Source organism: Myodes glareolus, chromosome 14 (genome assembly GCF_982192425.1).
Source record: "Myodes glareolus chromosome 14, mMyoGla1.1, whole genome shotgun sequence".
Classification (NCBI taxonomy): Eukaryota; Metazoa; Chordata; class Mammalia; order Rodentia; family Cricetidae; genus Myodes; species Myodes glareolus.
Genome location: NC_142039.1, coordinates 45989626 through 46002531, shown reverse-complemented (window position 1 = coordinate 46002531; position 12906 = coordinate 45989626).

The window sequence follows — 12906 nt, the reverse complement described above, 5'->3', positions numbered from 1 at the left end:
TGGGGAAGCTGCTGGGGGGTGGAGTTAGCCTCCCTTTCCTGAAAAAGTAAGAGTTGAGGTACACAGGTGTACGTCCACCAGTCTTCCTGACAGAACTGGCCAGTTCTCAAGGAACTAGAGTATTTTACAAATGAAGCATAGACCCAAATATTTGGAGAGCAGAGAAATCTCCAAATTGCTTGCCTTCCATGCCCATTTTTAAGAAGGTAGAGATATGCGCAACAGAAGCTTACCAATGACTTTTCAATCCTTTCTATTATTAGCAAAGATCTCGTAATTATTGGAATAATTAAAAAAAAAAAAGTAAGCCTGACAAAAGACCCTTAAAATCCCCACTGTTGTCTCTCCTGGACTGAAGCAGCCCGCGGTGATTGTCTAGCCTCTACATGCATGAAGAAACCCTCCAAGCAGTTCCTGCCCTTTGATTCATGTGTGGCTCTGTTTTGGGAGGGGGCAGGTCTCTATCTCTATACCATCTCTGCTTCAAGCTGGTCTTTCTGGGAGTAATATTACCCGAGTGTTTATAGCAAACCCGGCTCTCCACAAGTGACTGCACGCTTCCTGAAACCAACCATTGGCAGCTGTTACACAGACATTTTCTCCTTTTTAGATACCTATAATTACACCAATTATGCCAATCATTGATGTTTATAAAGGGTTTAAAATTTTACACACCCAGAAGAGCCTGTCAGGAAGCTGCATCCAAGGCGGAAAACACCCCACTGAGGGGCCTATTTGGCCATCCCAATTGCTGCAGAGAGCCCCTAAATTGAGTGTTAGCCCTGTGAGTGAGGCGTCTCCTGGGAGCCTGCATGTCTTGGACAAGTTAATCCTGTCACTGGGGTAAAAGTGTGTTTGGTTATCAACCACAAAACTCAGTTTAGCTTCTCAAAGGGAAGAATAATGGGTCCAAGTTAATGACATAAGGCCTTTGAGTTTAAATCCTCCTCCCTGCAACACCAGATAAGAAGGGAGGCATCCTGCTCCCTTAGTCTCTGCTTTCCAGTAGAGTGAAGGATGAGGAGCAGTCAGTTAGTATGCCAACCTGAACCTGGAGAAATCAGTCTCTCTGGCAGTGCCACAAGGCCGTAAAAGAACTTAAGGCAAAGAGAATCTCAGTTTGTGTAGATCTGCCTTTATTTTAAATTACTGTTCACCATGGATTTTTTTAAAATACATTAATCTTGAGAGTTACAAAATATATATACTGCATGGGGGCTGGGATGAATCTCAGTGGGTAGAGTGTTTGCATAAAGTCCTGGGTTACAGATCCACAGCTCTGCATCAAACTGAATATGGTGGGGGCATATCTGTAATTTCCAACACTTAGGAGGGGGATGGCAGGGGCATTAGGAAATCAAGGGCATCCTGAGCTACAGATGAGGCCAGCCTGGGACACGTGAGGTCCTGTGTCAAAACAAAATAAAACTGCAAGAGTGTAGTGTGTATGCCAGTAATTCCAGCACTTGGGAGGTTGAGACAGGAAGAATGCGACCTAGAAACTAGTCTGGGGCTACATAGAGAGAACCCCACATCAAAACTCTCCATGGGGGGGGGGGGCTATAGCTTAGTGGCAGAGGGCAGGCTTAGCACATCTTTTGACTCTGAGTTTCAATTCTCCATGGAGACGGGTAGGTTGATTTGTATCTGTAAACCCAGCATTCAGGAGCCTGAAGCAGGAAGGTTGCTCCAAATTTGAGGGCTAAAAAAGAGGACCAGTCAGGGCTACATAACAAGACCCTTTCTCTAAAAGTCAAAACAAATACAGACACAGATACACACACAGACACACAGACACACACACACACACACACGCACGCATACATGCACTCACACAGGCACACAAATGCACTCACACACTGTTCTTTTAATATGCCTGCATTTTATGCATCTGCCATAGACCCTGCAGGCCAGCAGGCAGACACTTTTTAGCTGCCCTCCTAAAACATTAAAGTGATTGTCCTTAGTTGTTAATGTACATAAGGGTCATCCGCGCTGCTGGCAAAGAGTGTGCACGTCCAGTCTCCACACCTAGAAACTCAGATTTACCACACTGAGGTGGAATTCAAACATGACTGTATTTCAGCAAACATGTTTCTAAGGCAGGCAAAGCATACAAGAGAAATTCACTGTCAATGTGTTTGAAAAAAGCCTTTGCTTTAGAGGGGGGGTCATATTGTGGGGTTATACCCTGTCCCATAATGAACAAAGGAGGTTCCAGGGAAATGGTAGGTGCCTAGGTTTAGCCACCAAAAAGAAAGTACTGAGAGAGAGAGAGAGAGAGAGAGAGAGAGAGAGAGAGAGAGAGAGAGAGAGAGAAACTTCAGCTCCGGTTGGCAGCAGAATTCCCTGATAATTGTGCAGTCTTTACAACAGCACATGTAAGCACGCAGCGTTTTTACAGACGGCTCACAAATTCAAGGAGTTATTATTACAGCCCTGTGCAGTGTTTTTAGAGACATTTAGCGTCCCTCGGAACATTACATTCCTTTACAAATCCCCTTCTGTCAAATTCTCTAATTTAATAGGATTATCCCCTAATGGAATGCTTTAACAATATTTCTCAAGTTAAGGTCTGAGAACCATCTATTTATTATGCAATTCACAAACCGTATGCCGACCTTTCCTGAAAATGTTATCTGAAGCCGCCCAGAATGGCTCATGTACATTTTCAGGCACTTGTGCACAGTTGCAGGATTATCTGCACCAAGGTGGGAGCAACTTAATAACAGAAGCTAACACTCAAGAGTTCACGCAGGCGGGTTCTGAGCATTATATGGATTCGCTACTTTACTTGACTGAGCCAGATCACATGTGAATTTATCCAAAGTCATGGAAGCCAATAGGCAACAGCAGAATGTGACCTCAGAGAGTCTGAACCAGGAACGCCGCAGAAACCCTGCCCAGTGCCTGGTGGTAACAGGCACTTGGTGAGCTCCTATGATTTAAGCTTCTCTTCAGATAATGTCCCAGCCAGCTTCACCATTGCTTTTCCAGAGGACAGTATGCCAAGCAACCCTCCATCTGAGTCTCAAAGTTCTTGTGAAGGGACTTTGAAGACCAAATGCTTCACCGCTCAGCAATGAGCCGAGATGTCACTGAGAATCGGCAGAGCACTTGCCTAGCATGCATGAAGCCCTAGGTTCGATCCCGGCACCATCTAAAATCTATGTTTGGCTGTGCACACCTGTAATTCCAACACTCTGCTGATAAAGTCAAGAGGAACAGAAGTTCAAGATCATTCTAGGATACACAGTGAGTTCAAGACCAACTTGGATGTATGAGGTGATGTCTCAAAATAGATAAGCTTAAAAAAATTAATAATCAGAATGGGTGAGATGGGTCAGTGTGCTGCCAAGCCCCATGACTTGTGTTGGATCCTCAGGACCCACATGGAAGAGGAAGAGAAATAATATTCCAAAGCTGTCTTCTGACCTACTCATGTGGATTGTGGCATGTGTGTGTCGCCCTAACACACACACATACACACACACACACGGACACAATCACACACACACACACACACACACACACAAATAAATAAATAAGATGTGAGAATGTTAAAAAAAAAACACCACAGTTCACATGAGTCTTACCACCCCCACATCTTCCTAAAGTCTCACCATCTTCTTGGTTGGCCATGCTTAGATCTATCTGTTCTCTCCTTTGTGGATCATTTTTGTGGCTATAAAAGTCCCAGCATCCTTATCAGATGCTTGTGGGACTTGTCATGGATTTTTTTTGTTTTTTGAGACAGGGTTTCTCTGTAGCTTTAGAGCCTGTCCTGGAACTTGCCCTGTAGACCAGGCTGGCCTCAAACTCACAGAGATCCGCCTGCCTCTGCCTCCAAGTGCTGGGGTTAAAGGTGTGCGCCACCACTGCCATCTCGCCTCATTATCGATCTTATGAGGGTTTTATTTGGTAGCTTTTGGCTGGTGCAGGATGATTCTGATCCTGTTTCTTCAGTAGTGCATAGTCATTGACCAACTGTCTGGCTCAACTCCATTTCACTAGGACACTGGCTGTGAGAAAGGCTTACCTTGTGTTTAGGATTCTCTTATCTACATAAAAAGAGGACTGTTCTGGACAGCTACTTAGGCCAGTCCCGCAGGGAAAGAGTTTTGTGGGTCCTTTAAAGTCGGGGAGCAGAAAAGAATTTGCTCTTTGCTTTTCTTGTATCCTGCTGTAGAAAGGGGTCTTCACCTCTGATACTTCTGTCTGCTCACTTCTCAACAGGTGGATGTCTTTAGCCTCCTTCTTTTGCTTTGCCTCGTGGAGAGGAGGTAGTGGAAGGTTGGGCTGAGGGGTCAAGCAGAGAGAGACTCAAGTCCTGGAATTAGTAGGAAGGTGATGATGTGGCTTTTACTTCGTGTTTGTAAGATAATGAGTTAAGATACAAATTGTGTTTGCCCCATGTACACACACACACACTCACACACTTAGTCTCCCCCCCCCACTGTTCCCTCAGTTTCCTCCCCATTGGAAGCTGATATTTTTGAAAGACATTTGATCTGCCTAATGGAAGAGGAAGAAAACAGGGGGATGAGATCAAGGGGATTTCTGAGAAAGAAATTCTGGAACACAAGGTACAAAAGAATGAGTCACCAGTCCAGTCATGAGAGCCCAGCTGTCTCAGGCCTTCCCAGGTCTTTTTTTTTTTTAAATAAGAGATATTATGTGTCAATTTCTAATTGGTTAGCAATGACCTGTCCTGGGGCATTTGGGAGGGAGTTGGAGGGTAATCTCTGCTTAGTCTTTACTCCTGATAGGGTACATGTGTGTGGAGACTGCTGGAAGGGAATGACATTTAGACACAGGCTTCTGAAATAAGCCTTTGGAAATACAGGCGGTTAATAAAGGAAAGAAACAACCAAGGTAAAAGAAGGTGACAGAGGCTAGCCTGCCTCCTTCTCATCACTGTGACAGAAAGTGGCAAGTTCTGTTTCCAGACTCCTTGTCTTCTAGGAGTGTCTCTGAGTGGTCAAGAGATGACCTAGGGCAAGTCTGGAGTGTGTAGGTGGGGTGGGGGGAGGGAGCTGATTGGGCAATTTTCCTGCTTGACAATAGGGGAGAGGCCATTGATGAGCAGCCAATTCCTGCTTCCTTCCTGCTTTGTGGGTGGAGGGTGTGAGGTCTGGAGCAACTGAGGTCAGGAGGGAAATGCAGAGAAAGCCATCAAGAGGCTGACCAGAACCTGACAACCTAAACTGGGTTAACGCAGGTTCAGAACAACACCGCTAGGCTGCTACAAAACGGGCCTCACATGTACAAGGCCTGGTGGTGTCCACCCCCAGCACCAACATACAAAAACAGAGAGCTGTTCTATTATTATTATTATTATTATTATTATTATTATTTTAAATATAGACCCATTTAGCCCAGGACTTCCTGCATGCTGGGCAAGCAGACACCATACTACAGGGTTGATCTTCATGTGGGAGGGGGGAAGATTTGGAGGGTTTAAGCTATTATTAGCCATCTGTTGCTTGTAACCAAAAATCTCACCCATTAGAGACAGAAGAATTTCACTCAGGAGGTTGTTGATTGTTTTGCTCTTAGATTACTTCCCAGCTACATCACCACTGATGGTGTCAGCAACAACACTTATTAAGCACTTATTATAGACTTGCACTGTGTGTGTGTGTGTGTGTGTGTGTGTGTGTGTGTGTGTGTGGTATGTATGTTGTTGTTTTGAAACAGGATCTTAGATAGCCAAGGCTGGCTTTGTACTTTTCAGCCTCCATCTCCCCAGTACTGGGAAAACCGTGTGCATCACCATGCACAATTTATGTGCTGTTTTATTTAACATCAGCCCCACGATTCCTGTTACCTACACTTTATGAATAAGAAAATAAAGTATAAAGAAATAAGGGAATTTGTTCCAGGTAATAGCTGTAAGTAAAACGGAATTTAGGCTGTCTGACTTTATAGCTCTCCCTCATTCCATCAGGCAAGAAAGCAATGTTTAACTATGACTCATGGTTTAAGGTGATCTTTTAAAATCAGAAGTAGTGTGGGCTATTCAAACACAATACCATCCCACACGCCATACATATCTACATTAAACAGGGTAGCTACTCTATCTTTCAGATTTGTAAGGCTTTCCAATTGATGAAGGAATAAGAGTGTCGAGGATAATGTCACAAAGGCAAAGGTGGAGCTGGGGAAGAACCAGCTTACCAGCGAGCGTGAGGTCCTGGTTCAATCCCTATGTCCATCCCTGAACACGCGCGCGCACACACACACACACACACACACACACACACACACACGCACGCACGCACGCACGCGCAGAGCATGTTTGAAGAATCTGCAGATCTCGCGTTTCAGAGTAAACTTAGAGAATGCTTAAGAATCTATGAATTGGTTTACTGCCCTTGAGATTTGCCTCAGATTGAAGAGGCCCCCCTGAAAGCGAGAGCCCACAACAGCGATTCCACTGAATACGGTCGTTCTCCACGCTAGTGCAGGTTTATTTTTCTCAATGACCACATCTGATTCCATAGGAAGAAGATCTTGACTATTTCTGGAATGTACCACGAAACTCTGCAGTCTGTGTCTTTCTGCTATTTGTCAGTCTGTCTGGTCACTAGGACACACTCAGACAGACAGACACAGGGCCACTTCTCAGTCATGCCGTCACATTTCTTTACTTGAGGAGATCCTGGTGTTAAAACTGGAGGCAACTGCTCTATTTTTTCCTAAACCAAGCCTGGGGAGACTTGTCACTTGCCTGTCATTTTCTGCTTTTCATTTCTTGTGTGGGGTGGGGTGGGGTCCTTTAAAGCCTCCCCTCCCCCGCCAAGCACATGACTTTTGAATCTGGTGGCCTTTCTTCTCATCTTTCCTGTGTCCCCGTTTTTGTCTTCAGAATCCCAGTCTGTCAAGGTGGCTCACTCAGATTCCTCTGACCTGTCTTAATGGTTCCTTCTCTAGGCTGCTTCTGTTGTTTTGGTTTTCTTTGGGTTTTGTTGTTGTTGTTTGTTTGTTGTTGTTTTCTGTTTATTTCTTGTTGGCTTGCTTTGTTTTGTTTTTGAGACAATGTCTCATTCTTTCTCCAAAGCCAGCCTTATTCCTGCCTCTGCTCTCAGAGTGCTGGAATTACAGGCCCACCCCTGGTGCCCAGCGAGTTCTAAGAATTCAGTCACAATCGGTTTTGGTTTGGAGAGTCCTCAGTTCTCCTGTGCCTTTCCCGTTTCCCAGGCTCTGGTTCTCTCATCGTCCTCTGACTCGCTGAAATCGGCTTCCCAATCCCCGGCAGAGAGCACAGGACTCCACTTGCCAGTTCCTTCGCGGCTGGGATGATGATTCCAGGAGTCCCCCCTCCCACCTGCTTCCGGAAGTTTCCTGTCTATTCTGCTAAACAAGTCTTCCCCCAGACGAGCATTGAAACTCACTGAAACCAAGGTTGTAAGGTGTTCCTCTCTCTCTCTCTTTCTTTTGCTTTTTGGCCTTTGATTTTTGGGTTTTGTGGAGACAGGGTTTCTCTGTGTAGCCCTGACTGTCCTGGAACTCACTCTGTAGAAGACCTTGAAGGCAGCTATCCACCTGCCTCTGCCTCTGCCTCCCAAGGGCTGGGAATTAAGGTCATGCAGCACCACCATCTAAGGGGTTGTTCCTGTCTAACTAAAACCTTTTTCTTCTTCTTCCTCAGTTACGAATCTAATTTTGTTAATGATGAGGACAAGGAAAGTTGATGTTTCATGACACTGCACTGTTTGTAATTTTTTTAAAATATTTATTTATTTATATTTTACGTACATTGGTGTTTTGCCACGAGGGTTGGGTCTCCTGGAACTAAAATTACAGACAGTTGTGAGCTGCCATGTGGTTGCTGGGAATTGAACCCGAGTTCTCTGGAAGAGCAGTCAGTGCTCTTAACCACTGAGCCATCTTCCCAGCACCCTGTTTGTAAATTTTAACAATATTCTAAAGCATATGTGTGTAGGGCATAAAAAGTATATTTAGGCATTAATTTAAGACTTCAGGGAAATTTTTTCTTTCCCAAGATGCAAAAATGGAAGAGCAGACAAGAGGAAAGCTGCCCTTCCTCCCATCACTCTTGACTTTGTGTGGCTACAGCAACAGAGGTAAGGATGCCCCATTGCCTCTTGCTAAAAGTAGACACAGAAGGGAAAGGACTGAATCTTCAGTACCCTGAAGGGGCTGTTCAGACAACTAGAAACCAAACATTTGACTTATTATAGGTATAGTAGTGATCCTTATAATAAAATCCTTTTAGCTTTGAGTGCTGGTTTTATGTACCACACACACACACATGCATATACACATATAAATGTATAAAAGCATACATATACACATAAAACACACATATGCCAAACATATACATACAAAATACATACGTACATGTATAAACACACATATGCATACATACATAAACATTCATTCATACATCCAGAGATTTTAATTCACTTTAAAATCAGTGAATTTCCCTTGTGAAGTGAAAGGCCAATGTTTTCTTTGGAAGGAAATGCAAGAAATAAAATGAATCAAGAATTGACTGCACAATAGAGGTTAATTCTAACCTCTAGCAACACATTAAAAAAAAAGACAAACATGGCAGAAAGTGACAGTATATAATTTCAATCTAGCACTCAGGAGGCAGAGGCAGGCAGCTGTCTGTGAGTTCAAGGTTACCCTGGTCTACAGACTGAGTGCTAGGACAACGAAGGCTATGTAGAGAGAGCCATGAAAAAAACCTACAAAATTTTGAACTAAACTAAACAAAAAGACAAGCAAATAGTTAATTAGAATTATGTAATCTCAGCACTGAGATCAAGGCAGCTGGATCCCCAGGCGGTTCAAGCTGGTGAGGACCTGACAAAAATAAAAACAAAAATCCCAGACACAGCAGTTACTTACATTGATCTCTATGTAGACGTTCGAACGTTTCTGCAATTAATGACTATCTCTGGACTCTCCAACAACCCCTCCTTGATTACCAGCCCTCCTCTGTTCTCTCTTCTCCTGCCCTCCCTCCCCAGTGAGGAAGAGGGTGGGACAGCTGCACTCACTCTCTTCCATGGTTTTTTAAATGACACAGAAGCTGTAGACACCGCCATCTTCTTCCTAGTGTCCTTAGCTCCCTCCTGAACTCTAGACCCAGAGGGCTGTCCAGACATCTCACGCGACTCTCAGACTCTCATATCCCAACACAAACTCTTCCAGATGCTAGACCACTCTAGTCCAGCCCCGCCTCCCCCTTTATCATGGCACTGGTGATTAAAACCTAAGGTTTTATTATTTAGACATGCATGGCACTCTCCCACCAAACTTTACTCCTCGCTCTGGTTTCCCATTTTGGTAAAGGATCCTGTTGTTAATTCACTGAGTGGACCATTCTAGACTGTTCCTCAGCTTTCCTGACTACCAAGTCACAGACTCATGACGCCCTTCCCACTTCCGTTCTGCGACGTTACTTCGTTCTTCTTGCTCCCCCTTCTGCTAGACAGGAGCTCCTGGTCGTCCCTATCTAAGATGCTGGGGCAGACCTCTAGCCGGTCCCTTGTTAGTCTTTCTGGTTCTTTTCTTTTTCTGAGCCAGGGGTGGATCTATGTGGTTCAAGTTGACCTTGAACTCCTGATCCTCCATTCCCCCACCTCTAAGCTTAGGGATTTGGAAACATGCCACCACACCCAGAGGTCCAGATTACTGTCCTCTTCATTGATCACACTGTCCCCAGCAGGATCCATTAGAATTCATGAGGGATCTTGCCACACTCTCTAGGCAGGGTGCCCTCTCCTACAGCCCTGGAACTCTGAGTAGGAAAACCCTTCACAGCTGCCATCTTGCCCTCTTTTTTGATTCATCATTGAGCTTTGAGGAGATAAGTAGTCATGCCTTCTGGTTCCTGCAGACTCGCTCCTTGTCTAGACTTAGTTACATGTGTTCACAGAATAGTCCACTTAAGAAAATGCCTCTTACGACACAAAACAAAGTTGACAAATTTAGAAGAAAAAAGAAAGGAAGGAATAATAAAGGCGTTTACAACCAGCTGTTCAAAGTCATATTTCAGTTGTGGTAAAAACAGATACTTTATACCAGAAACAACAGTGTTTGTTCTCGTTGTCCATTTTGTTCTTTTTGGAGAAAGAATTGCCACTGTTGTCGTTGTTTGATTGGTTGGTTTTGAGACAGGATCTCCCTCTGATACCCTCTATTGTTTGATTGGTTGGTTTTGAGACAGGATCTCCCTCTGATACCCTCTGTGTAGACCAGACTGGCCTCAAAATCAGAGACCCACCTGCCTCTGCATCCCAAGAGCTAGGATTAAAGATGTCTACTACCACACCTGGCCTAGGAATGCCCTTTGCTGAAGCAGGCAGTGGTTTGAATGAGAGCTATCCCTCAAAGCTTGGCTATTTGAGCACTTGGTTCCCAGTCACTGGGATTGTTTGAGAGGTTTAGGAATACAACCTTGGAAGAAGTATGTCACTGGGAACAACCTTTGAGATTGGAGGGCCTCACTATTCTTCCGGAAAGTTTGCTGTCTCTTCTTAATGCTTGTGTTTGAAAATGGGAGATCTCAGCTTCTTGCTCTGGCCGCCATCCCTGCCTGCTGTGCTGCTGACTTGCCATGATGGACTCCTACCCCTCTGGACCAGTAGGCCCAAATAAACCCTTCTATAGCTGCCTTGCTGATGCTGTTTTGTCTCAGTGATGGAAGAATAACTAATACAAGGTAAAATAGCCCAGATATTGGTGGCTCCAGATCTGTTTATAAACATCAGCCAATGCTCTTCTTTTGATTTGTTCTTCAATGATTACTCTGCAGAAACTCATTTTCCTTGTTTGTTAAATAAAGCCTGTGTTCATCTATGTAGTATGCTATGAAGGTTAATACAGACCTCTGAATACAGTAAATATTAATAAACGTTATCTTTTTTTTAGCTAGCTTATTGGCCTAAAAGGTTAATATATTATGTCATTTTTCACATACTTGCTTTTTCACAATACAAATTATGGAATGAAGGTATCTAAAAATTGGATCAATTTAAGACTATATATAAATTATATAATATATTATATAGTTTAGGAATAGATAGATAGATAGATAGATAGATAGATAGATAGATAGATAGATAGATGTGGGCTGCCCCTCTGTAAGATGTGAAAATGTTTTATTACCATTGGTTAGTAAAGAAGCTACTTTGACCTATGACAGGGCAGAATATAGCTAGGTGGGAAAGCCAAACTGAATACAGGGCAAAAGAAGGCAGAGTGAGAAAGACGCCAGCAACTTCCAGAGGACTAAGATGCCAGAGCATCACTGGTAAGCCACAGGCCACGTGGCAATACACAGTTTAGTAGAAATGGGTTAATTTGAATAAGTGGAGCTAGCCAATCAGAATCCTGAGCCTTCGGCCAAACAGTTTGTAATTAATATTAAGCCTCAGAACAGTTATTCAGAAACTGGCAGGCAGGAGAGAAACCTCCAGTTACATATACTCTTTAAATACGCGCACGCTCGCGCGCGCGCGCACACACACACACACACACACACACACACACACACACACACGCCAAGACCTTAACTAGCCTAGAGTGGCCTTGAATTCACTATGTACCTAAGGATAACCTAGAACTTCTAATCCTTCAGCATTCAACCTGATTGTGCTTAATCCTTTAATTAAGGTAGTTTTATAAGTTGTAGATTAAACTCTGTTTTATACTAATTAATATACAAATTATTTTATCAGCATCCTAGTATAGGAGAATTATCTACAATTTCCCTGATTATTATAATAACTAGTCTATTAGATTGGCTAGAGCATTAATAAAAGTGGCCTAATTCATCCCCTTCTTGAAAGCATTCTAAGTATATTAAATATTGTATAAGTGAGCAGAGTTAAATACATCCAAATGATAATGCATATATTGAGAATTAGTATGTGTGAATTCATACACTTTATAGCACTTCTTAGGTAAGTAAACACCGCAAAGCATTGCTAATAACTCTGGAAAGTAAATTACATTAATGTGGGAAGCTGGATTAAAAAGGAGATTAGAATTCAGGTATAACTTAAATAAGTTTTCAGACAAGTAAGTTAAATCTAGACAGTATTGGATAATTTAAATGCAAACTTTTTTTTTACATTGTTATGGATGGAAATTCTAGTGCCCTCCTTCTGAGCTATACCCAGCTCCCAAGTGTTCTCCAAACACCTGTGTTTTGTTGTTGAGTCAGAGTTTCTCTATGTAACCCTAGCTAAGCAGGAACTCACTGTGTAAACCAGTCTGACCTCAAACTCCTAGAGACCAGCCTGCCTCTGCCTCCCAAGTGCTGGGATTATAGGCACGTACTACCTTAGTAGTAGTCATAGCAGTGGTGGTGGTGGTGGTTGCAGTATTTTTAGACAGGATCTCATTTATCCCAGGCTGAGCTCCTCCTAAGGATTCTTCTGCTCTTAACTACTGGCGCTGAGATTACAAGTGGGTACCACCAGGCCCAGTTTATGTGCGCCTAAGGATGGAACCCAAGGCTTCCTGCATGATGAGGCAGTGCTCTACCAACTGAGCCACGCCCCTAGCCCCAGCTCTGTCCCTCTTCAGGGTAAATAATTGTTTGACTTGAAAGCCTTGGCAAGCGTATTAAGCTCATAGCCTCAATTTCTCTCCTTCACCCACGGCTCTCCAGCAGGTTAAACAGGCTACACTCTGGCTCCTTTTCACAAGATAGGACTAATTACTTTAAATTGCTCTGGTTTATTAAGTGAAATCCAAAGCAGCTTCTGTGCTTACCTGACATTTAGTTAATGAGCCCAGTGGTACCTCCAGGAGGTTCGTGGACCTTTGATAAAGGGGTAGTTTAACAGGCAAAATAGCATATCTGGATTTCATTGGGGGGAAAGCGTGAGATAATCCATATATTTGAATGCAATTTAA